Below are 24,903 nucleotides of genomic sequence, written 5' to 3' on the forward strand. Positions count from 1 at the left end.
CTAATGCATACCCCATCAGTGCAGCAATGCTTATTCAATACCGCCAGCAGATGGAGACACTGGGGGATAATTTTCTAAGGATTTATACTGATTTTTCCTGTCTGAATTTGTCGCACAGAAAGTTGCAGGCCAAATATGTGTGACATTTCTGCGACTTTAGCTTCTAGAGCATTTTTACAACATTATACATAGGTGCTGAATACATAAAAAGCGACTGTTCAGCGACAGACAAGTCGCATCGGCTGAAAGTAGGCCAGAATGTCAGTCCATGTTGGAGCAGGTTTAGATACAGTCTAAAGCATAGATCTCAAAGTCTGTGCACAGAATTTAGCAAGGGCCTCGCACCTTCTGATGCATCAGGTAGGTGCACAATAGCATAGCCTAACCCTCTGTACTTTGGTCTATATTGATGCGGGACATAGACAGCCAGCTGATGACCAATCCATTAGTGCAATGGATGGCTGGAAGCATTTGTCTTTGCCTTTGCAATACCACAGAAGCAATGCATGGTCAATGTACAGCAATGACACACCTGTGTGAACAGCCAGGAGACACCCCCCCCCCCCCCATGTTATGTTACATAGTTACATAGTTAGTACGGTCGAAAAAAGACATATGTCCATCACGTTCAACCAGGGAATTAAGGGGTAGGGGTGTGGCGCGATATTGGGGAAGGGATGAGATTTTATATTTCTTCATAAGCATTAATCTTATTTTGTCAATTAGGAACATTCAGCACCCACCCGCTATCAAGGCAGCTGCCTATCATGTCATGCCCTACCTGCACAGGTGTGCTGGCTACTCAAATGATCCAATTAAGGAGGCCATTTAGTCAGCAGCAGCAGAAGTCCTGTGCCTGGACGCTCCAACAGGGGCCAGACACAAGCAGAAGCAGAAGCAGCAGAAGCAGCAGCAGCACCACCTTTTGTTTTTTGGCTGCAGCAGCAGCAAGGCCCACAGGGCTGGCTAGCTGGCTAGCCAGCAAGCAGGTAGCAATGAAAGTAGGAATCTTTCTTTTTAACCCTGTAAGGGGGTGGTGCACTGTACCCGAAGATACTGCCATATCGGGTCAATGCATAGGGCGACGGAAGCAAGCTTCGAAATCGGCCCCCGTTCTCAAAAATCCATTTAATATATGGTCCCCAGATAGGGGACGTATCAGATATTAAACTGATAAGAACAGATACTACACTTGATCTTAGCCAAAAGGCCGAGAAGCGATAACCGTGAAAGGGGCGGGCCCAACAAGGTCCCCTTCATGGGCACTATCACTGCTTGCTGTCAGGGAGGCTGCCAGACAATTTTCCATGCACACTCTGGGCTGGGGGGCAGTCAACCACCAGTACACACAGCAGAACCTAAACCCATACCATTATTGCTAAGCAGCAAGACAGGGGCCCATTGCACTCCCACGGGGCCTTTTTAAATGCAATCCATAACCCGGATTTGCCAGGAACCCTTCTTACTCCTCCTACTTGCATGTGACACTGGGCTTAGGATCTGCATAGGAAACACACACACAAGCACACACCTACCTTTGTTGCCTGCAGATGCCTCCTTGGCTGTCCCCAAACGGTATCAAACCAACACCCACGGGAAGCTGTAAGCATAGAGGACATGCCTGCACCCCATTGGACTTACCTGTGTGGGTTAAATCCGGGTTATTTGACAACCTATGGCGGTGATGGTTCTGCTCAGGCAGAGCAGTGCTGATGCTCCTCATAAAGCTGTCGCTGCTGTGAAGGTTCTAGGTGACATCACAAATCCCTTTGGTTACATACACAACAAAGCTGGGTTGTTGTTGTTTACACTCTGCAAGGCCTGTGGAAGTGAGTGACATCATAGCACTGTAGTTCTGAGGGTTCAAGATGGATGCAACAATCTCCTGTTGCTTCTATGAAGGCCGTAATAGACGACATCACCAAACAGCTCCATAGTCACATACACAGCAAAGGAGAGATGTTGTTTACACCTAGTGATGTCAGTGGTATTGAGTGACATCACAGCACAGTGCTAAGGCTCCTGGGCCTGGACACAGCAGCGGGCTGCAATATCTCAACGGAGAATACGTTTATATCTATGTGTGTGTGTGCGCATATATATATATATATATATATATATATATATATATATATATATATATATTTCTCCGCCGAAATCACTTTTAAACCCATTTCCACCTTTTTTTCCCTTCTCTTCCTCTTACTTTTTTTTCACGTTTTTTTACGTTTTTCTCCTTTTCGCCTCTTTTCTGGGCGTATTATTCTTCTTTTTCTTCTTTTTTTTCGTCTAATGCATACCCCATCAGTGCAGCAATGCTTATTCAATACCGCCAGCAGATGGAGACACTGGGGGATAATTTTCTAAGGATTTATACTGATTTTTCCTGTCTGAATTTGTCGCACAGAAAGTTGCAGGCCAAATATGTGTGACATTTCTGCGACTTTAGCTTCTAGAGCATTTTTACAACATTATACATAGGTGCTGAATACATAAAAAGCGACTGTTCAGCGACAGACAAGTCGCATCGGCTGAAAGTAGGCCAGAATGTCAGTCCATGTTGGAGCAGGTTTAGATACAGTCTAAAGCATAGATCTCAAAGTCTGTGCACAGAATTTAGCAAGGGCCTCGCACCTTCTGATGCATCAGGTAGGTGCACAATAGCATAGCCTAACCCTCTGTACTTTGGTCTATATTGATGCGGGACATAGACAGCCAGCTGATGACCAATCCATTAGTGCAATGGATGGCTGGAAGCATTTGTCTTTGCCTTTGCAATACCACAGAAGCAATGCATGGTCAATGTACAGCAATGACACACCTGTGTGAACAGCCAGGAGACCCCCCCCCCATGTTATGTTACATAGTTACATAGTTAGTACGGTCGAAAAAAGACATATGTCCATCACGTTCAACCAGGGAATTAAGGGGTAGGGGTGTGGCGCGATATTGGGGAAGGGATGAGATTTTATATTTCTTCATAAGCATTAATCTTATTTTGTCAATTAGGAACATTCAGCACCCACCCGCTATCAAGGCAGCTGCCTATCATGTCATGCCCTACCTGCACAGGTGTGCTGGCTACTCAAATGATCCAATTAAGGAGGCCATTTAGTCAGCAGCAGCAGAAGTCCTGTGCCTGGACGCTCCAACAGGGGCCAGACACAAGCAGAAGCAGAAGCAGCAGAAGCAGCAGCAGCACCACCTTTTGTTTTTTGGCTGCAGCAGCAGCAAGGCCCACAGGGCTGGCTAGCTGGCTAGCCAGCAAGCAGGTAGCAATGAAAGTAGGAATCTTTCTTTTTAACCCTGTAAGGGGGTGGTGCACTGTACCCGAAGATACTGCCATATCGGGTCAATGCATAGGGCGACGGAAGCAAGCTTCGAAATCGGCCCCCGTTCTCAAAAATCCATTTAATATATGGTCCCCAGATAGGGGACGTATCAGATATTAAACTGATAAGAACAGATTTTTTTTTTTTTTTTTTTTTTCCTCAGTTACAGACTATTGTTCAAGCGATCATCAGGTCACCTACCAAAACTCATCACTTCTAAACAAAGTCTGAAAAAACATCATGCGGAAAAATATCTCAATAAGAAAACTATAAGAGAAGCACAAATTCAAAACCTTGATCAGGATACTTACAACTTTCTCCATTCCTTGTATCTCCAAATCTTTTCAGCCTCTTCCTCTTCCATTCTCTTCTTGTCAAATAGAAAAATAATAAACAACCTTCCAAAAAAAAGTCTCTTCAACTCCCTTGGAGAAATACACACATTTTTAAAAACAAGCAGGTTTCTAGAATCCCATAAAACTTCTTTAAAAACAGAAAATACAATCCAGCTTTCACGTGTGTCCTCTCTCCTGCTAAAATCCTGACCAATAAAAATCTTCTCAAAATTAAAATCAACATATCCCGTGATTGCAGAAAAAAACCTCTGTAGAAGCATAAAAAATTCTCTTGCATAAAAACAGTTCCAAAATAAGTGCACTGTATCCTCCCTGCCTCCACAACCCTCTCTTGGACATTTCTCGCTCACTCTTATTCCTCGTCCATTCAGGAAAGCTCTGGTTGGGAGGCAGCCATGAAAAGTCATCCAGTTTACATCTCTCTGTCTATTCGATAATCCTCTAACATTAAAAAGATTCCAGATCTTCACAGACTGAGCAGTAGTGCAGAATGGTACTTCATATAATCTCTCATTTTTTCTTATTTCATTTTCAATTTTCTTTTTCTCAGGTTTTCCCAGGGAACTCAAACCAAATTGATCACTGAAAGACCTGAGAACCACATAGAAGGTAGGTATAACTTGCGCTATTGGTCTCCTCAGATCCTTCTCACACCAGCCCCATTTGGAAAACAACCATCCTGCCAAATACCTGCTCATGTCTGCCACCCAATTATTGCACTGAGACACTTTATAAATTAAAAGAAAGTAATGAGTCTTTAAAAACAGATTAATATCCGGGAAATTATATCCGCCTTTCTTCACGCTCTTCATCACTTCCTCCCTCTTCATCTTTTCCATCTTTGAACCCCAGAAAAAAATAAACAACTTCCTTGTCATCCTTCTGGACCATAATTTGCCGGGTGGGAAAACCATTGCAGTATATAATAGTAGTGGCAAAATTACTGCCTTTAAAATCAGAACTTTACCTTTAAGGGACAAGTTTCTCAATTTCCAAAAAGATAATTTCTTCTCTATCTTCTCCTCCAACTTCTCATAACTTTTCCCTCCTTTTAGATTTTTTTCAAAAACAACGCCTAACACTTCAATATCTTCCTTCTCATCCACGCCATCCACCACCACTTTTCCTTGCTTTCCAAAATTACTCAATTGGCACTTCCCCCAATTGACTTTCATACCAGCAATACAACAAAAAATCTTTACATGCAAATTCACTCTATTAAGATCAGCTTGGGAAGTGCAAGTAAAAACCACATCATCCATGTAACTTAAAACCTTCAAATTCCTTCCATTACTTCCCGGGATAAAAACACCACTCACACATTTGTCCTTCTGTACATTTTTGAGCAAGGCCTCAATGACACAAATGAATAAAATTGGGGAGAGTGGGCATCCCTGTCGTACTCCTGATAAAATATTAAAACCCGGCCCCACATGTCCATTGACTAAAATCTGACTTGTTGCCCCATAATAAAAACTTTTAATCACAAACAGTAGCTTCTCAGGAATACCCATATGCTTTAAAACCATAAACATAAAATCATGAGCAACTCTGTCATAAGCTTTTTCAAAATCAATGGATTCCACAAAAAGTGCATTCTTATTAAAATTACTATAATAAATAGAGTCTCTTAAAACTAATAAATTATCAGTTATTCTCCTATTTGGCACTGCACAAACTTGGTATTCTCCAACAAGGTGCTCAACTATGTCACTCATCCTGTTCGCCACAATCTTTGCAATGATCTTATAATCTGTATTCAATAATGTGATCGGCCTCCAGTTTTTCAAATCTCTTTCATCACCTTTCTTATGTATCAAGGTAATAACTCCTTTCTTCATAGACTCCGCTAAAATACCTGAGTTAAAAACATATTGCACCACCCGTGTAAAATCTTGCTTTAAAATATGCCAAAAAACTGAATAAAACTCAAAGGGGAGGCCATCACAGCCCGGTGTCTTCCCTTTCGCTGTCTTGTCCAGAGCCTGCTTGATCTCCCCTTCACAAACTTCCTCAATTAAAAATGCACTTTTTCCTTCAGGGACATTATTCTCTAAAATATTACAATAATCATTCATCTCCGTCTCACTGGCTCTGCTCTTATTACTAAAAAGTGTTTCATAAAATCTGCCAATCTCCTTCACCATCTGATCACCAACAACTTCCCCTGTAGGAGTTAAAACAGACTTAAAAACACCCCTAGCATTAAAACATTTTTTAAAGAAATATCTTGTACATTGTTCATTTTCCTCCAAATGTTGAACTTTGGATTTAAAAACAATATTTCTACCTCTTTCCAACAACCTGTTCTTCATCTCAATTTTCACCTTCTCAATTTCCTCCTCCACCTCCACACCAACATGTTTAAACTTAAAGAGAGTTTCTAAACGTGAGATAAGCCTTTCATAACCCCTCCTCTTTTCTTGTGCCCTCCTTATGCAAATGAACTTAAAATACTTAGCAAACTCACTTTTTGCCCAATCCCACCAAGCTAAAACATTACTAAAAACAGATTGTTTAGAAGTACAAGATAAAAAAAAATCTTTAAAACCGGCCATTACTTCTTCATCTTCTAATAGACTTACATTTAATTTCCAGAGCCCTCTACCAAAATGAAAGGACTCTGCAATACTTATTTCTGCCGACACCATCTTATGATCTGAGAAAGTTGACATCATTTGATTGCACCGGACCACCTTAATCCCCTCAGAGACAAGAATGTAATCAATCCGGGATTTACAGCGGCCACTATCTGATATATAGGTGTATCTTTCATCAGTGCTAACCATCAGTCCAACATCAGAATAATGTAAGTCTTGAATAATTTGGTTTAAAACATTTGAAGTAATATCAGTTCTAACCTTAGCAGAGCTCTCACGATCATTGACGGATCTAATGCAGTTAAAATCACCAACAATAATAGTACCATCACGACCAGGAATAAAAAGTTTAAGAGACTCTAAAAATAACACACGTGCCTGTTTTTCTGCTGGCGCATATACATTAAAAACTCTCATTCTCTGGCCTAAAAACTCAAAATTTAAAACCATACAACGACCTGGTACTAAAACTTGGCAATTTAAAACTTTAATGTCCCTGTTACACAATAAAATCCCCACACCTTCATTTTTATTCTCTGTGCATGTAGACCAAAAAGACTGCCCTCTCTTCCATTCATCTACATAAGGTGCAGACTTAATTGCACACTCCTGTAAACAAAATATATCTCCCTTCACATTCTCCAAAAAATCAAAAACTGCTGCTCTTCTGATGGTTGTTCCTATACTCCGAACATTAAGAGTAGCCACAACCAATGCCATTAAAAAGGAAAGAAGGCAATCCATTTTCTTAACATCCATTTTAACTAGAAGTTAGTATTCTGACCTTCAACCTTCCTTAGCAGCATCCCATAGCAATCAGGCGACCCCACTTGAGAGTCCCTGTCCATCATTTTCTCACCTCCATACACAGGATCCGTCTGATCCCCTGACCAACTCCCTTTCTTACACCTTTTACTTTTACCTTGAAAGCCTCCATTTGCATTTTCATCTTCATCTTCCCCCTCCTCCTCCTCCTTCTCCTCCTCTTCAGATGTTACATTCTCCTCCCCACTAATCACCCTCTGCCCAGGTGTTAGGGATCTCTCACTCTCATTCTCCTGAAACTCCATCCCCTCCTCCTCCCCCACCACTGGGTTTGGGCATTCAAAATCCTCAATTGTTTCTTCACATGGGGGAACCTCCCTACACACAGTCTCCACACTCTCCACCACTTTCTCTTTTTTCCCTTTACGTGCTTTCTTCTTACTGACCTCAGTAAACTCTTCACCAACACCAGTCTCCTCACAATGCACACCAGTGGAGTCACCCTCCTCCCCTTTTCCAGATTTTTCCTGAGTATTCATGTGCTGCACTGTCACACCTGCTGCACTCCCTTTTACAGAGTTCTCGTCAATCACCTGAGTCACCTCAGCATTCACACCAAAAACACGTGGAAATGGCCTTTCTCCTCTTTCCTCTCTTCTATTTCCTGCTGCGTCAGCATAGCTCATTTTCTTTCTATACCATAAACTGCATCCTCTAGCCAAATGCTCCTCACTACCACAGATATCACACGTTTTCTTCTCAGTACATTCACCCGAGTTGTGACCTGATTTCCCACAATTCCTGCAGCATACTCCTTGCTCAGGGCAAGACTCCTGTACATGTCCATAAGCGTGACAACGTCTACAGTACTGCAACTGTCCTTCATAAAAACAAAAACCTCTTTCTCCTCCAATAGAAAATACCTGTGGTATACTCTTCCTTCCCTCTTCCATTCCTTCGTCCTTTTTAAATTTTACAACAAATTTCCTTTTACAATTAAAGTACCCATGTCTGTTCTTGAGTCTTCCAAGAAATTTAACTTCATCACAATATCGGTACAAAAAATTGGTCACCATCTCATCCGAAACCTTCGGGTTGTACATATGGACTATAACAACCTTAGACATATTCATGAATAATGGCTCCACTTTCACCTTACTCATTATAGCTGGCTCATTCCTCCTCTTCATCACTTCTAAGTCCATGTAGACCCTCTGGCAAACCTCAGAATCATAAAAGGTTATATCGTAAATCCCTTGCCTAGGGAAGTCTTGCATAGCGATTACATGCCATACCTGAAGGTACTGGAGCTTGCGAAGAATCTCCAGCACAACTTGATCCAATCCAATCGTCCCCCGGTGTTCGCCAGGAACGTAAATCCGCACCGTATCCTCGAGTCCTCGAGTCCTCTCTCCGCTCATTTTTGCAGGTTAAGATACCCACTATCGCAACCCAGTAACAATCCAGGCCCCCCCGCAAAAGAGGGCCCCGATCACCACCCCTTCCGACTCCTACCCTGCCCGGTAAACCGCACAGGATCGAAGCCAAAAGGCCGAGAAGCGATAACCGTGAAAGGGGCGGGCCCAACAAGGTCCCCTTCATGGGCACTATCACTGCTTGCTGTCAGGGAGGCTGCCAGACAATTTTCCATGCACACTCTGGGCTGGGGGGCAGTCAACCACCAGTACACACAGCAGAACCTAAACCCATACCATTATTGCTAAGCAGCAAGACAGGGGCCCATTGCACTCCCACGGGGCCTTTTTAAATGCAATCCATAACCCGGATTTGCCAGGAACCCTTCTTACTCCTCCTACTTGCATGTGACACTGGGCTTAGGATCTGCATAGGAAACACACACACAAGCACACACCTACCTTTGTTGCCTGCAGATGCCTCCTTGGCTGTCCCCAAACGGTATCAAACCAACACCCACGGGAAGCTGTAAGCATAGAGGACATGCCTGCACCCCATTGGACTTACCTGTGTGGGTTAAATCCGGGTTATTTGACAACCTATGGCGGTGATGGTTCTGCTCAGGCAGAGCAGTGCTGATGCTCCTCATAAAGCTGTCGCTGCTGTGAAGGTTCTAGGTGACATCACAAATCCCTTTGGTTACATACACAACAAAGCTGGGTTGTTGTTGTTTACACTCTGCAAGGCCTGTGGAAGTGAGTGACATCATAGCACTGTAGTTCTGAGGGTTCAAGATGGATGCAACAATCTCCTGTTGCTTCTATGAAGGCCGTAATAGACGACATCACCAAACAGCTCCATAGTCACATACACAGCAAAGGAGAGATGTTGTTTACACCTAGTGATGTCAGTGGTATTGAGTGACATCACAGCACAGTGCTAAGGCTCCTGGGCCTGGACACAGCAGCGGCTGCAATATCTCAACGGAGAATACGTTTATATCTATGTGTGTGTGTGCGCATATATATATATATATATATATATATATATATATATATATATATATATTTCTCCGCCGAAATCACTTTTAAACCCATTTCCACCTTTTTTTCCCTTCTCTTCCTCTTACTTTTTTTTCACGTTTTTTTACGTTTTTCTCCTTTTCGCCTCTTTTCTGGGCGTATTATTCTTCTTTTTCTTCTTTTTTTTCGTCTAATGCATACCCCATCAGTGCAGCAATGCTTATTCAATACCGCCAGCAGATGGAGACACTGGGGGATAATTTTCTAAGGATTTATACTGATTTTTCCTGTCTGAATTTGTCGCACAGAAAGTTGCAGGCCAAATATGTGTGACATTTCTGCGACTTTAGCTTCTAGAGCATTTTTACAACATTATACATAGGTGCTGAATACATAAAAAGCGACTGTTCAGCGACAGACAAGTCGCATCGGCTGAAAGTAGGCCAGAATGTCAGTCCATGTTGGAGCAGGTTTAGATACAGTCTAAAGCATAGATCTCAAAGTCTGTGCACAGAATTTAGCAAGGGCCTCGCACCTTCTGATGCATCAGGTAGGTGCACAATAGCATAGCCTAACCCTCTGTACTTTGGTCTATATTGATGCGGGACATAGACAGCCAGCTGATGACCAATCCATTAGTGCAATGGATGGCTGGAAGCATTTGTCTTTGCCTTTGCAATACCACAGAAGCAATGCATGGTCAATGTACAGCAATGACACACCTGTGTGAACAGCCAGGAGACCCCCCCCCCCCCCCATGTTATGTTACATAGTTACATAGTTAGTACGGTCGAAAAAAGACATATGTCCATCACGTTCAACCAGGGAATTAAGGGGTAGGGGTGTGGCGCGATATTGGGGAAGGGATGAGATTTTATATTTCTTCATAAGCATTAATCTTATTTTGTCAATTAGGAACATTCAGCACCCACCCGCTATCAAGGCAGCTGCCTATCATGTCATGCCCTACCTGCACAGGTGTGCTGGCTACTCAAATGATCCAATTAAGGAGGCCATTTAGTCAGCAGCAGCAGAAGTCCTGTGCCTGGACGCTCCAACAGGGGCCAGACACAAGCAGAAGCAGAAGCAGCAGAAGCAGCAGCAGCACCACCTTTTGTTTTTTGGCTGCAGCAGCAGCAAGGCCCACAGGGCTGGCTAGCTGGCTAGCCAGCAAGCAGGTAGCAATGAAAGTAGGAATCTTTCTTTTTAACCCTGTAAGGGGGTGGTGCACTGTACCCGAAGATACTGCCATATCGGGTCAATGCATAGGGCGACGGAAGCAAGCTTCGAAATCGGCCCCCGTTCTCAAAAATCCATTTAATATATGGTCCCCAGATAGGGGACGTATCAGATATTAAACTGATAAGAACAGATACTACACTTGATCTTAGCCAAAAGGCCGAGAAGCGATAACCGTGAAAGGGGCGGGCCCAACAAGGTCCCCTTCATGGGCACTATCACTGCTTGCTGTCAGGGAGGCTGCCAGACAATTTTCCATGCACACTCTGGGCTGGGGGGCAGTCAACCACCAGTACACACAGCAGAACCTAAACCCATACCATTATTGCTAAGCAGCAAGACAGGGGCCCATTGCACTCCCACGGGGCCTTTTTAAATGCAATCCATAACCCGGATTTGCCAGGAACCCTTCTTACTCCTCCTACTTGCATGTGACACTGGGCTTAGGATCTGCATAGGAAACACACACACAAGCACACACCTACCTTTGTTGCCTGCAGATGCCTCCTTGGCTGTCCCCAAACGGTATCAAACCAACACCCACGGGAAGCTGTAAGCATAGAGGACATGCCTGCACCCCATTGGACTTACCTGTGTGGGTTAAATCCGGGTTATTTGACAACCTATGGCGGTGATGGTTCTGCTCAGGCAGAGCAGTGCTGATGCTCCTCATAAAGCTGTCGCTGCTGTGAAGGTTCTAGGTGACATCACAAATCCCTTTGGTTACATACACAACAAAGCTGGGTTGTTGTTGTTTACACTCTGCAAGGCCTGTGGAAGTGAGTGACATCATAGCACTGTAGTTCTGAGGGTTCAAGATGGATGCAACAATCTCCTGTTGCTTCTATGAAGGCCGTAATAGACGACATCACCAAACAGCTCCATAGTCACATACACAGCAAAGGAGAGATGTTGTTTACACCTAGTGATGTCAGTGGTATTGAGTGACATCACAGCACAGTGCTAAGGCTCCTGGGCCTGGACACAGCAGCGGCTGCAATATCTCAACGGAGAATACGTTTATATCTATGTGTGTGTGTGCGCATATATATATATATATATATATATATATATATATATATATATATATTTCTCCGCCGAAATCACTTTTAAACCCATTTCCACCTTTTTTTCCCTTCTCTTCCTCTTACTTTTTTTTCACGTTTTTTTACGTTTTTCTCCTTTTCGCCTCTTTTCTGGGCGTATTATTCTTCTTTTTCTTCTTTTTTTTCGTCTAATGCATACCCCATCAGTGCAGCAATGCTTATTCAATACCGCCAGCAGATGGAGACACTGGGGGATAATTTTCTAAGGATTTATACTGATTTTTCCTGTCTGAATTTGTCGCACAGAAAGTTGCAGGCCAAATATGTGTGACATTTCTGCGACTTTAGCTTCTAGAGCATTTTTACAACATTATACATAGGTGCTGAATACATAAAAAGCGACTGTTCAGCGACAGACAAGTCGCATCGGCTGAAAGTAGGCCAGAATGTCAGTCCATGTTGGAGCAGGTTTAGATACAGTCTAAAGCATAGATCTCAAAGTCTGTGCACAGAATTTAGCAAGGGCCTCGCACCTTCTGATGCATCAGGTAGGTGCACAATAGCATAGCCTAACCCTCTGTACTTTGGTCTATATTGATGCGGGACATAGACAGCCAGCTGATGACCAATCCATTAGTGCAATGGATGGCTGGAAGCATTTGTCTTTGCCTTTGCAATACCACAGAAGCAATGCATGGTCAATGTACAGCAATGACACACCTGTGTGAACAGCCAGGAGACACCCCCCCCCCCCCCATGTTATGTTACATAGTTACATAGTTAGTACGGTCGAAAAAAGACATATGTCCATCACGTTCAACCAGGGAATTAAGGGGTAGGGGTGTGGCGCGATATTGGGGAAGGGATGAGATTTTATATTTCTTCATAAGCATTAATCTTATTTTGTCAATTAGGAACATTCAGCACCCACCCGCTATCAAGGCAGCTGCCTATCATGTCATGCCCTACCTGCACAGGTGTGCTGGCTACTCAAATGATCCAATTAAGGAGGCCATTTAGTCAGCAGCAGCAGAAGTCCTGTGCCTGGACGCTCCAACAGGGGCCAGACACAAGCAGAAGCAGAAGCAGCAGAAGCAGCAGCAGCACCACCTTTTGTTTTTTGGCTGCAGCAGCAGCAAGGCCCACAGGGCTGGCTAGCTGGCTAGCCAGCAAGCAGGTAGCAATGAAAGTAGGAATCTTTCTTTTTAACCCTGTAAGGGGGTGGTGCACTGTACCCGAAGATACTGCCATATCGGGTCAATGCATAGGGCGACGGAAGCAAGCTTCGAAATCGGCCCCCGTTCTCAAAAATCCATTTAATATATGGTCCCCAGATAGGGGACGTATCAGATATTAAACTGATAAGAACAGATACTACACTTGATCTTAGCCAAAAGGCCGAGAAGCGATAACCGTGAAAGGGGCGGGCCCAACAAGGTCCCCTTCATGGGCACTATCACTGCTTGCTGTCAGGGAGGCTGCCAGACAATTTTCCATGCACACTCTGGGCTGGGGGGCAGTCAACCACCAGTACACACAGCAGAACCTAAACCCATACCATTATTGCTAAGCAGCAAGACAGGGGCCCATTGCACTCCCACGGGGCCTTTTTAAATGCAATCCATAACCCGGATTTGCCAGGAACCCTTCTTACTCCTCCTACTTGCATGTGACACTGGGCTTAGGATCTGCATAGGAAACACACACACAAGCACACACCTACCTTTGTTGCCTGCAGATGCCTCCTTGGCTGTCCCCAAACGGTATCAAACCAACACCCACGGGAAGCTGTAAGCATAGAGGACATGCCTGCACCCCATTGGACTTACCTGTGTGGGTTAAATCCGGGTTATTTGACAACCTATGGCGGTGATGGTTCTGCTCAGGCAGAGCAGTGCTGATGCTCCTCATAAAGCTGTCGCTGCTGTGAAGGTTCTAGGTGACATCACAAATCCCTTTGGTTACATACACAACAAAGCTGGGTTGTTGTTGTTTACACTCTGCAAGGCCTGTGGAAGTGAGTGACATCATAGCACTGTAGTTCTGAGGGTTCAAGATGGATGCAACAATCTCCTGTTGCTTCTATGAAGGCCGTAATAGACGACATCACCAAACAGCTCCATAGTCACATACACAGCAAAGGAGAGATGTTGTTTACACCTAGTGATGTCAGTGGTATTGAGTGACATCACAGCACAGTGCTAAGGCTCCTGGGCCTGGACACAGCAGCGGCTGCAATATCTCAACGGAGAATACGTTTATATCTATGTGTGTGTGTGCGCATATATATATATATATATATATATATATATATATATATATATATATATATATATATTTCTCCGCCGAAATCACTTTTAAACCCATTTCCACCTTTTTTTCCCTTCTCTTCCTCTTACTTTTTTTTCACGTTTTTTTACGTTTTTCTCCTTTTCGCCTCTTTTCTGGGCGTATTATTCTTCTTTTTCTTCTTTTTTTTCGTCTAATGCATACCCCATCAGTGCAGCAATGCTTATTCAATACCGCCAGCAGATGGAGACACTGGGGGATAATTTTCTAAGGATTTATACTGATTTTTCCTGTCTGAATTTGTCGCACAGAAAGTTGCAGGCCAAATATGTGTGACATTTCTGCGACTTTAGCTTCTAGAGCATTTTTACAACATTATACATAGGTGCTGAATACATAAAAAGCGACTGTTCAGCGACAGACAAGTCGCATCGGCTGAAAGTAGGCCAGAATGTCAGTCCATGTTGGAGCAGGTTTAGATACAGTCTAAAGCATAGATCTCAAAGTCTGTGCACAGAATTTAGCAAGGGCCTCGCACCTTCTGATGCATCAGGTAGGTGCACAATAGCATAGCCTAACCCTCTGTACTTTGGTCTATATTGATGCGGGACATAGACAGCCAGCTGATGACCAATCCATTAGTGCAATGGATGGCTGGAAGCATTTGTCTTTGCCTTTGCAATACCACAGAAGCAATGCATGGTCAATGTACAGCAATGACACACCTGTGTGAACAGCCAGGAGACCCCCCCCCCATGTTATGTTACATAGTTACATAGTTAGTACGGTCGAAAAAAGACATATGTCCATCACGTTCAACCAGGATTAAGGGGTAGGGGTGTGGCGCGATATTGGGGAAGGGATGAGATTTTATATTTCTTCATAAGCATTAATCTTATTTTGTCAATTAGGAACATTCAGCACCCACCCGCTATCAAGGCAGCTGCCTATCATGTCATGCCCTACCTGCACAGGTGTGCTGGCTACTCAAATGATCCAATTAAGGAGGCCATTTAGTCAGCAGCAGCAGAAGTCCTGTGCCTGGACGCTCCAACAGGGGCCAGACACAAGCAGAAGCAGAAGCAGCAGAAGCAGCAGCAGCACCACCTTTTGTTTTTTGGCTGCAGCAGCAGCAAGGCCCACAGGGCTGGCTAGCTGGCTAGCCAGCAAGCAGGTAGCAATGAAAGTAGGAATCTTTCTTTTTAACCCTGTAAGGGGGTGGTGCACTGTACCCGAAGATACTGCCATATCGGGTCAATGCATAGGGCGACGGAAGCAAGCTTCGAAATCGGCCCCCGTTCTCAAAAATCCATTTAATATATGGTCCCCAGATAGGGGACGTATCAGATATTAAACTGATAAGAACAGATTTTTTTTTTTTTTTTTTTTTTCCTCAGTTACAGACTATTGTTCAAGCGATCATCAGGTCACCTACCAAAACTCATCACTTCTAAACAAAGTCTGAAAAAACATCATGCGGAAAAATATCTCAATAAGAAAACTATAAGAGAAGCACAAATTCAAAACCTTGATCAGGATACTTACAACTTTCTCCATTCCTTGTATCTCCAAATCTTTTCAGCCTCTTCCTCTTCCATTCTCTTCTTGTCAAATAGAAAAATAATAAACAACCTTCCAAAAAAAAGTCTCTTCAACTCCCTTGGAGAAATACACACATTTTTAAAAACAAGCAGGTTTCTAGAATCCCATAAAACTTCTTTAAAAACAGAAAATACAATCCAGCTTTCACGTGTGTCCTCTCTCCTGCTAAAATCCTGACCAATAAAAATCTTCTCAAAATTAAAATCAACATATCCCGTGATTGCAGAAAAAAACCTCTGTAGAAGCATAAAAAATTCTCTTGCATAAAAACAGTTCCAAAATAAGTGCACTGTATCCTCCCTGCCTCCACAACCCTCTCTTGGACATTTCTCGCTCACTCTTATTCCTCGTCCATTCAGGAAAGCTCTGGTTGGGAGGCAGCCATGAAAAGTCATCCAGTTTACATCTCTCTGTCTATTCGATAATCCTCTAACATTAAAAAGATTCCAGATCTTCACAGACTGAGCAGTAGTGCAGAATGGTACTTCATATAATCTCTCATTTTTTCTTATTTCATTTTCAATTTTCTTTTTCTCAGGTTTTCCCAGGGAACTCAAACCAAATTGATCACTGAAAGACCTGAGAACCACATAGAAGGTAGGTATAACTTGCGCTATTGGTCTCCTCAGATCCTTCTCACACCAGCCCCATTTGGAAAACAACCATCCTGCCAAATACCTGCTCATGTCTGCCACCCAATTATTGCACTGAGACACTTTATAAATTAAAAGAAAGTAATGAGTCTTTAAAAACAGATTAATATCCGGGAAATTATATCCGCCTTTCTTCACGCTCTTCATCACTTCCTCCCTCTTCATCTTTTCCATCTTTGAACCCCAGAAAAAAATAAACAACTTCCTTGTCATCCTTCTGGACCATAATTTGCCGGGTGGGAAAACCATTGCAGTATATAATAGTAGTGGCAAAATTACTGCCTTTAAAATCAGAACTTTACCTTTAAGGGACAAGTTTCTCAATTTCCAAAAAGATAATTTCTTCTCTATCTTCTCCTCCAACTTCTCATAACTTTTCCCTCCTTTTAGATTTTTTTCAAAAACAACGCCTAACACTTCAATATCTTCCTTCTCATCCACGCCATCCACCACCACTTTTCCTTGCTTTCCAAAATTACTCAATTGGCACTTCCCCCAATTGACTTTCATACCAGCAATACAACAAAAAATCTTTACATGCAAATTCACTCTATTAAGATCAGCTTGGGAAGTGCAAGTAAAAACCACATCATCCATGTAACTTAAAACCTTCAAATTCCTTCCATTACTTCCCGGGATAAAAACACCACTCACACATTTGTCCTTCTGTACATTTTTGAGCAAGGCCTCAATGACACAAATGAATAAAATTGGGGAGAGTGGGCATCCCTGTCGTACTCCTGATAAAATATTAAAACCCGGCCCCACATGTCCATTGACTAAAATCTGACTTGTTGCCCCATAATAAAAACTTTTAATCACAAACAGTAGCTTCTCAGGAATACCCATATGCTTTAAAACCATAAACATAAAATCATGAGCAACTCTGTCATAAGCTTTTTCAAAATCAATGGATTCCACAAAAAGTGCATTCTTATTAAAATTACTATAATAAATAGAGTCTCTTAAAACTAATAAATTATCAGTTATTCTCCTATTTGGCACTGCACAAACTTGGTATTCTCCAACAAGGTGCTCAACTATGTCACTCATCCTGTTCGCCACAATCTTTGCAATGATCTTATAATCTGTATTCAATAATGTGATCGGCCTCCAGTTTTTCAAATCTCTTTCATCACCTTTCTTATGTATCAAGGTAATAACTCCTTTCTTCATAGACTCCGCTAAAATACCTGAGTTAAAAACATATTGCACCACCCGTGTAAAATCTTGCTTTAAAATATGCCAAAAAACTGAATAAAACTCAAAGGGGAGGCCATCACAGCCCGGTGTCTTCCCTTTCGCTGTCTTGTCCAGAGCCTGCTTGATCTCCCCTTCACAAACTTCCTCAATTAAAAATGCACTTTTTCCTTCAGGGACATTATTCTCTAAAATATTACAATAATCATTCATCTCCGTCTCACTGGCTCTGCTCTTATTACTAAAAAGTGTTTCATAAAATCTGCCAATCTCCTTCACCATCTGATCACCAACAACTTCCCCTGTAGGAGTTAAAACAGACTTAAAAACACCCCTAGCATTAAAACATTTTTTAAAGAAATATCTTGTACATTGTTCATTTTCCTCCAAATGTTGAACTTTGGATTTAAAAACAATATTTCTACCTCTTTCCAACAACCTGTTCTTCATCTCAATTTTCACCTTCTCAATTTCCTCCTCCACCTCCACACCAACATGTTTAAACTTAAAGAGAGTTTCTAAACGTGAGATAAGCCTTTCATAACCCCTCCTCTTTTCTTGTGCCCTCCTTATGCAAATGAACTTAAAATACTTAGCAAACTCACTTTTTGCCCAATCCCACCAAGCTAAAACATTACTAAAAACAGATTGTTTAGAAGTACAAGATAAAAAAAAATCTTTAAAACCGGCCATTACTTCTTCATCTTCTAATAGACTTACATTTAATTTCCAGAGCCCTCTACCAAAATGAAAGGACTCTGCAATACTTATTTCTGCCGACACCATCTTATGATCTGAGAAAGTTGACATCATTTGATTGCACCGGACCACCTTAATCCCCTCAGAGACAAGAATGTAATCAATCCGGGATTTACAGCGGCCACTATCTGATATATAGGTGTATCTTTCATCAGTGCTAACCATCAGTCCAACATCAGAATAATGTAAGTCTTGAATAATTTGGTTTAAAACATTTGAAGTAATATCAGTTCTAACCTTAGCAGAGCTCTCACGATCATTGACGGATCTAATGCAGTTAAAATCACCAACAATAATAGTACCATCACGACCAGGAATAAAAAGTTTAAGAGACTCTAAAAATAACACACGTGCCTGTTTTTCTGCTGGCGCATATACATTAAAAACTCTCATTCTCTGGCCTAAAAACTCAAAATTTAAAACCATACAACGACCTGGTACTAAAACTTGGCAATTTAAAACTTTAATGTCCCTGTTACACAATAAAATCCCCACACCTTCATTTTTATTCTCTGTGCATGTAGACCAAAAAGACTGCCCTCTCTTCCATTCATCTACATAAGGTGCAGACTTAATTGCACACTCCTGTAAACAAAATATATCTCCCTTCACATTCTCCAAAAAATCAAAAACTGCTGCTCTTCTGATGGTTGTTCCTATACTCCGAACATTAAGAGTAGCCACAACCAATGCCATTAAAAAGGAAAGAAGGCAATCCATTTTCTTAACATCCATTTTAACTAGAAGTTAGTATTCTGACCTTCAACCTTCCTTAGCAGCATCCCATAGCAATCAGGCGACCCCACTTGAGAGTCCCTGTCCATCATTTTCTCACCTCCATACACAGGATCCGTCTGATCCCCTGACCAACTCCCTTTCTTACACCTTTTACTTTTACCTTGAAAGCCTCCATTTGCATTTTCATCTTCATCTTCCCCCTCCTCCTCCTCCTTCTCCTCCTCTTCAGATGTTACATTCTCCTCCCCACTAATCACCCTCTGCCCAGGTGTTAGGGATCTCTCACTCTCATTCTCCTGAAACTCCATCCCCTCCTCCTCCCCCACCACTGGGTTTGGGCATTCAAAATCCTCAATTGTTTCTTCACATGGGGGAACCTCCCTACACACAGTCTCCACACTCTCCACCACTTTCTCTTTTTTCCCTTTACGTGCTTTCTTCTTACTGACCTCAGTAAACTCTTCACCAACACCAGTCTCCTCACAATGCACACCAGTGGAGTCACCCTCCTCCCCTTTTCCAGATTTTTCCTGAGTATTCATGTGCTGCACTGTCACACCTGCTGCACTCCCTTTTACAGAGTTCTCGTCAATCACCTGAGTCACCTCAGCATTCACACCAAAAACACGTGGAAATGGCCTTTCTCCTCTTTCCTCTCTTCTATTTCCTGCTGCGTCAGCATAGCTCATTTTCTTTCTATACCATAAACTGCATCCTCTAGCCAAATGCTCCTCACTACCACAGATATCACACGTTTTCTTCTCAGTACATTCACCCGAGTTGTGACCTGATTTCCCACAATTCCTGCAGCATACTCCTTGCTCAGGGCAAGACTCCTGTACATGTCCATAAGCGTGACAACGTCTACAGTACTGCAACTGTCCTTCATAAAAACAAAAACCTCTTTCTCCTCCAATAGAAAATACCTGTGGTATACTCTTCCTTCCCTCTTCCATTCCTTCGTCCTTTTTAAATTTTACAACAAATTTCCTTTTACAATTAAAGTACCCATGTCTGTTCTTGAGTCTTCCAAGAAATTTAACTTCATCACAATATCGGTACAAAAAATTGGTCACCATCTCATCCGAAACCTTCGGGTTGTACATATGGACTATAACAACCTTAGACATATTCATGAATAATGGCTCCACTTTCACCTTACTCATTATAGCTGGCTCATTCCTCCTCTTCATCACTTCTAAGTCCATGTAGACCCTCTGGCAAACCTCAGAATCATAAAAGGTTATATCGTAAATCCCTTGCCTAGGGAAGTCTTGCATAGCGATTACATGCCATACCTGAAGGTACTGGAGCTTGCGAAGAATCTCCAGCACAACTTGATCCAATCCAATCGTCCCCCGGTGTTCGCCAGGAACGTAAATCCGCACCGTATCCTCGAGTCCTCGAGTCCTCTCTCCGCTCATTTTTGCAGGTTAAGATACCCACTATCGCAACCCAGTAACAATCCAGGCCCCCCCGCAAAAGAGGGCCCCGATCACCACCCCTTCCGACTCCTACCCTGCCCGGTAAACCGCACAGGATCGAAGCCAAAAGGCCGAGAAGCGATAACCGTGAAAGGGGCGGGCCCAACAAGGTCCCCTTCATGGGCACTATCACTGCTTGCTGTCAGGGAGGCTGCCAGACAATTTTCCATGCACACTCTGGGCTGGGGGGCAGTCAACCACCAGTACACACAGCAGAACCTAAACCCATACCATTATTGCTAAGCAGCAAGACAGGGGCCCATTGCACTCCCACGGGGCCTTTTTAAATGCAATCCATAACCCGGATTTGCCAGGAACCCTTCTTACTCCTCCTACTTGCATGTGACACTGGGCTTAGGATCTGCATAGGAAACACACACACAAGCACACACCTACCTTTGTTGCCTGCAGATGCCTCCTTGGCTGTCCCCAAACGGTATCAAACCAACACCCACGGGAAGCTGTAAGCATAGAGGACATGCCTGCACCCCATTGGACTTACCTGTGTGGGTTAAATCCGGGTTATTTGACAACCTATGGCGGTGATGGTTCTGCTCAGGCAGAGCAGTGCTGATGCTCCTCATAAAGCTGTCGCTGCTGTGAAGGTTCTAGGTGACATCACAAATCCCTTTGGTTACATACACAACAAAGCTGGGTTGTTGTTGTTTACACTCTGCAAGGCCTGTGGAAGTGAGTGACATCATAGCACTGTAGTTCTGAGGGTTCAAGATGGATGCAACAATCTCCTGTTGCTTCTATGAAGGCCGTAATAGACGACATCACCAAACAGCTCCATAGTCACATACACAGCAAAGGAGAGATGTTGTTTACACCTAGTGATGTCAGTGGTATTGAGTGACATCACAGCACAGTGCTAAGGCTCCTGGGCCTGGACACAGCAGCGGCTGCAATATCTCAACGGAGAATACGTTTATATCTATGTGTGTGTGTGCGCATATATATATATATATATATATATATATATATATATATATATATATATTTCTCCGCCGAAATCACTTTTAAACCCATTTCCACCTTTTTTTCCCTTCTCTTCCTCTTACTTTTTTTTCACGTTTTTTTACGTTTTTCTCCTTTTCGCCTCTTTTCTGGGCGTATTATTCTTCTTTTTCTTCTTTTTTTTCGTCTAATGCATACCCCATCAGTGCAGCAATGCTTATTCAATACCGCCAGCAGATGGAGACACTGGGGGATAATTTTCTAAGGATTTATACTGATTTTTCCTGTCTGAATTTGTCGCACAGAAAGTTGCAGGCCAAATATGTGTGACATTTCTGCGACTTTAGCTTCTAGAGCATTTTTACAACATTATACATAGGTGCTGAATACATAAAAAGCGACTGTTCAGCGACAGACAAGTCGCATCGGCTGAAAGTAGGCCAGAATGTCAGTCCATGTTGGAGCAGGTTTAGATACAGTCTAAAGCATAGATCTCAAAGTCTGTGCACAGAATTTAGCAAGGGCCTCGCACCTTCTGATGCATCAGGTAGGTGCACAATAGCATAGCCTAACCCTCTGTACTTTGGTCTATATTGATGCGGGACATAGACAGCCAGCTGATGACCAATCCATTAGTGCAATGGATGGCTGGAAGCATTTGTCTTTGCCTTTGCAATACCACAGAAGCAATGCATGGTCAATGTACAGCAATGACACACCTGTGTGAACAGCCAGGAGACCCCCCCCCCCCCCCCATGTTATGTTACATAGTTACATAGTTAGTACGGTCGAAAAAAGACATATGTCCATCACGTTCAACCAGGGAATTAAGGGGTAGGGGTGTGGCGCGATATTGGGGAAGGGATGAGATTTTATATTTCTTCATAAGCATTAATCTTATTTTGTCAATTAGGAACATTCAGCACCCACCCGCTATCAAGGCAGCTGCCTATCATGTCATGCCCTACCTGCACAGGTGTGCTGGCTACTCAAATGATCCAATTAAGGAGGCCATTTAGTCAGCAGCAGCAGAAGTCCTGTGCCTGGACGCTCCAACAGGGGCCAGACACAAGCAGAAGCAGAAGCAGCAGAAGCAGCAGCAGCACCACCTTTTGTTTTTTGGCTGCAGCAGCAGCAAGGCCCACAGGGCTGGCTAGCTGGCTAGCCAGCAAGCAGGTAGCAATGAAAGTAGGAATCTTTCTTTTTAACCCTGTAAGGGGGGGGTGCACTGTACCCGAAGATACTGCCATATCGGGTCAATGCATAGGGCGACGGAAGCAAGCTTCGAAATCGGCCCCCGTTCTCAAAAATCCATTTAATATATGGTCCCCAGATAGGGGACGTATCAGATATTAAACTGATAAGAACAGATACTACACTTGATCTTAGCCAAAAGGCCGAGAAGCGATAACCGTGAAAGGGGCGGGCCCAACAAGGTCCCCTTCATGGGCACTATCACTGCTTGCTGTCAGGGAGGCTGCCAGACAATTTTCCATGCACACTCTGGGCTGGGGGGCAGTCAACCACCAGTACACACAGCAGAACCTAAACCCATACCATTATTGCTAAGCAGCAAGACAGGGGCCCATTGCACTCCCACGGGGCCTTTTTAAATGCAATCCATAACCCGGATTTGCCAGGAACCCTTCTTACTCCTCCTACTTGCATGTGACACTGGGCTTAGGATCTGCATAGGAAACACACACACAAGCACACACCTACCTTTGTTGCCTGCAGATGCCTCCTTGGCTGTCCCCAAACGGTATCAAACCAACACCCACGGGAAGCTGTAAGCATAGAGGACATGCCTGCACCCCATTGGACTTACCTGTGTGGGTTAAATCCGGGTTATTTGACAACCTATGGCGGTGATGGTTCTGCTCAGGCAGAGCAGTGCTGATGCTCCTCATAAAGCTGTCGCTGCTGTGAAGGTTCTAGGTGACATCACAAATCCCTTTGGTTACATACACAACAAAGCTGGGTTGTTGTTGTTTACACTCTGCAAGGCCTGTGGAAGTGAGTGACATCATAGCACTGTAGTTCTGAGGGTTCAAGATGGATGCAACAATCTCCTGTTGCTTCTATGAAGGCCGTAATAGACGACATCACCAAACAGCTCCATAGTCACATACACAGCAAAGGAGAGATGTTGTTTACACCTAGTGATGTCAGTGGTATTGAGTGACATCACAGCACAGTGCTAAGGCTCCTGGGCCTGGACACAGCAGCGGCTGCAATATCTCAACGGAGAATACGTTTATATCTATGTGTGTGTGTGCGCATATATATATATATATATATATATATATATATATATATTTCTCCGCCGAAATCACTTTTAAACCCATTTCCACCTTTTTTTCCCTTCTCTTCCTCTTACTTTTTTTTCACGTTTTTTTACGTTTTTCTCCTTTTCGCCTCTTTTCTGGGCGTATTATTCTTCTTTTTCTTCTTTTTTTTCGTCTAATGCATACCCCATCAGTGCAGCAATGCTTATTCAATACCGCCAGCAGATGGAGACACTGGGGGATATTTTTCTAAGGATTTATACTGATTTTTCCTGTCTGAATTTGTCGCACAGAAAGTTGCAGGCCAAATATGTGTGACATTTCTGCGACTTTAGCTTCTAGAGCATTTTTACAACATTATACATAGGTGCTGAATACATAAAAAGCGACTGTTCAGCGACAGACAAGTCGCATCGGCTGAAAGTAGGCCAGAATGTCAGTCCATGTTGGAGCAGGTTTAGATACAGTCTAAAGCATAGATCTCAAAGTCTGTGCACAGAATTTAGCAAGGGCCTCGCACCTTCTGATGCATCAGGTAGGTGCACAATAGCATAGCCTAACCCTCTGTACTTTGGTCTATATTGATGCGGGACATAGACAGCCAGCTGATGACCAATCCATTAGTGCAATGGATGGCTGGAAGCATTTGTCTTTGCCTTTGCAATACCACAGAAGCAATGCATGGTCAATGTACAGCAATGACACACCTGTGTGAACAGCCAGGAGACCCCCCCCCCCCCCCCCCCCCATGTTATGTTACATAGTTACATAGTTAGTACGGTCGAAAAAAGACATATGTCCATCACGTTCAACCAGGGAATTAAGGGGTAGGGGTGTGGCGCGATATTGGGGAAGGGATGAGATTTTATATTTCTTCATAAGCATTAATCTTATTTTGTCAATTAGGAACATTCAGCACCCACCCGCTATCAAGGCAGCTGCCTATCATGTCATGCCCTACCTGCACAGGTGTGCTGGCTACTCAAATGATCCAATTAAGGAGGCCATTTAGTCAGCAGCAGCAGAAGTCCTGTGCCTGGACGCTCCAACAGGGGCCAGACACAAGCAGAAGCAGAAGCAGCAGAAGCAGCAGCAGCACCACCTTTTGTTTTTTGGCTGCAGCAGCAGCAAGGCCCACAGGGCTGGCTAGCTGG

The 24,903-nt window shown here is 43.3% G+C and overlaps 4 non-coding genes and 2 pseudogenes across 4 annotated transcripts; all 6 read right to left on the minus strand.

Annotated features, from left to right (window-relative positions):
- Nucleotides 1-1,031: 1,031 nt before the first annotated feature.
- LOC130301640 (U2 spliceosomal RNA) lies at nt 1,032-1,222 on the minus strand. The gene has a single exon (XR_008852002.1). It is a non-coding gene; the product is annotated as a U2 spliceosomal RNA (small nuclear RNA).
- Nucleotides 1,223-3,314: 2,092 nt separating this feature from the next.
- Nucleotides 3,315-3,518, minus strand: LOC130301658 (U2 spliceosomal RNA; annotated as a pseudogene).
- Nucleotides 3,519-10,711: 7,193 nt separating this feature from the next.
- On the minus strand, nt 10,712-10,902 carry LOC130301641 (U2 spliceosomal RNA). Its single transcript, XR_008852003.1, has one exon. It is a non-coding gene; the product is annotated as a U2 spliceosomal RNA (small nuclear RNA).
- A 2,093-nt stretch (nt 10,903-12,995) lies between these two features.
- Nucleotides 12,996-13,186, minus strand: LOC130301642 (U2 spliceosomal RNA). Its single transcript, XR_008852004.1, has one exon. It is a non-coding gene; the product is annotated as a U2 spliceosomal RNA (small nuclear RNA).
- Nucleotides 13,187-15,281: 2,095 nt separating this feature from the next.
- LOC130301659 (U2 spliceosomal RNA) lies at nt 15,282-15,485 on the minus strand (annotated as a pseudogene).
- A 7,194-nt stretch (nt 15,486-22,679) lies between these two features.
- LOC130301625 (U2 spliceosomal RNA) lies at nt 22,680-22,870 on the minus strand. The gene has a single exon (XR_008851988.1). It is a non-coding gene; the product is annotated as a U2 spliceosomal RNA (small nuclear RNA).
- Between the last annotated feature and the right edge of the window lie 2,033 nt (nt 22,871-24,903).

Source organism: Hyla sarda, unplaced genomic scaffold, assembly GCF_029499605.1.
Source record: "Hyla sarda isolate aHylSar1 unplaced genomic scaffold, aHylSar1.hap1 scaffold_1132, whole genome shotgun sequence".
Taxonomy (NCBI): Eukaryota; Metazoa; Chordata; class Amphibia; order Anura; family Hylidae; genus Hyla; species Hyla sarda.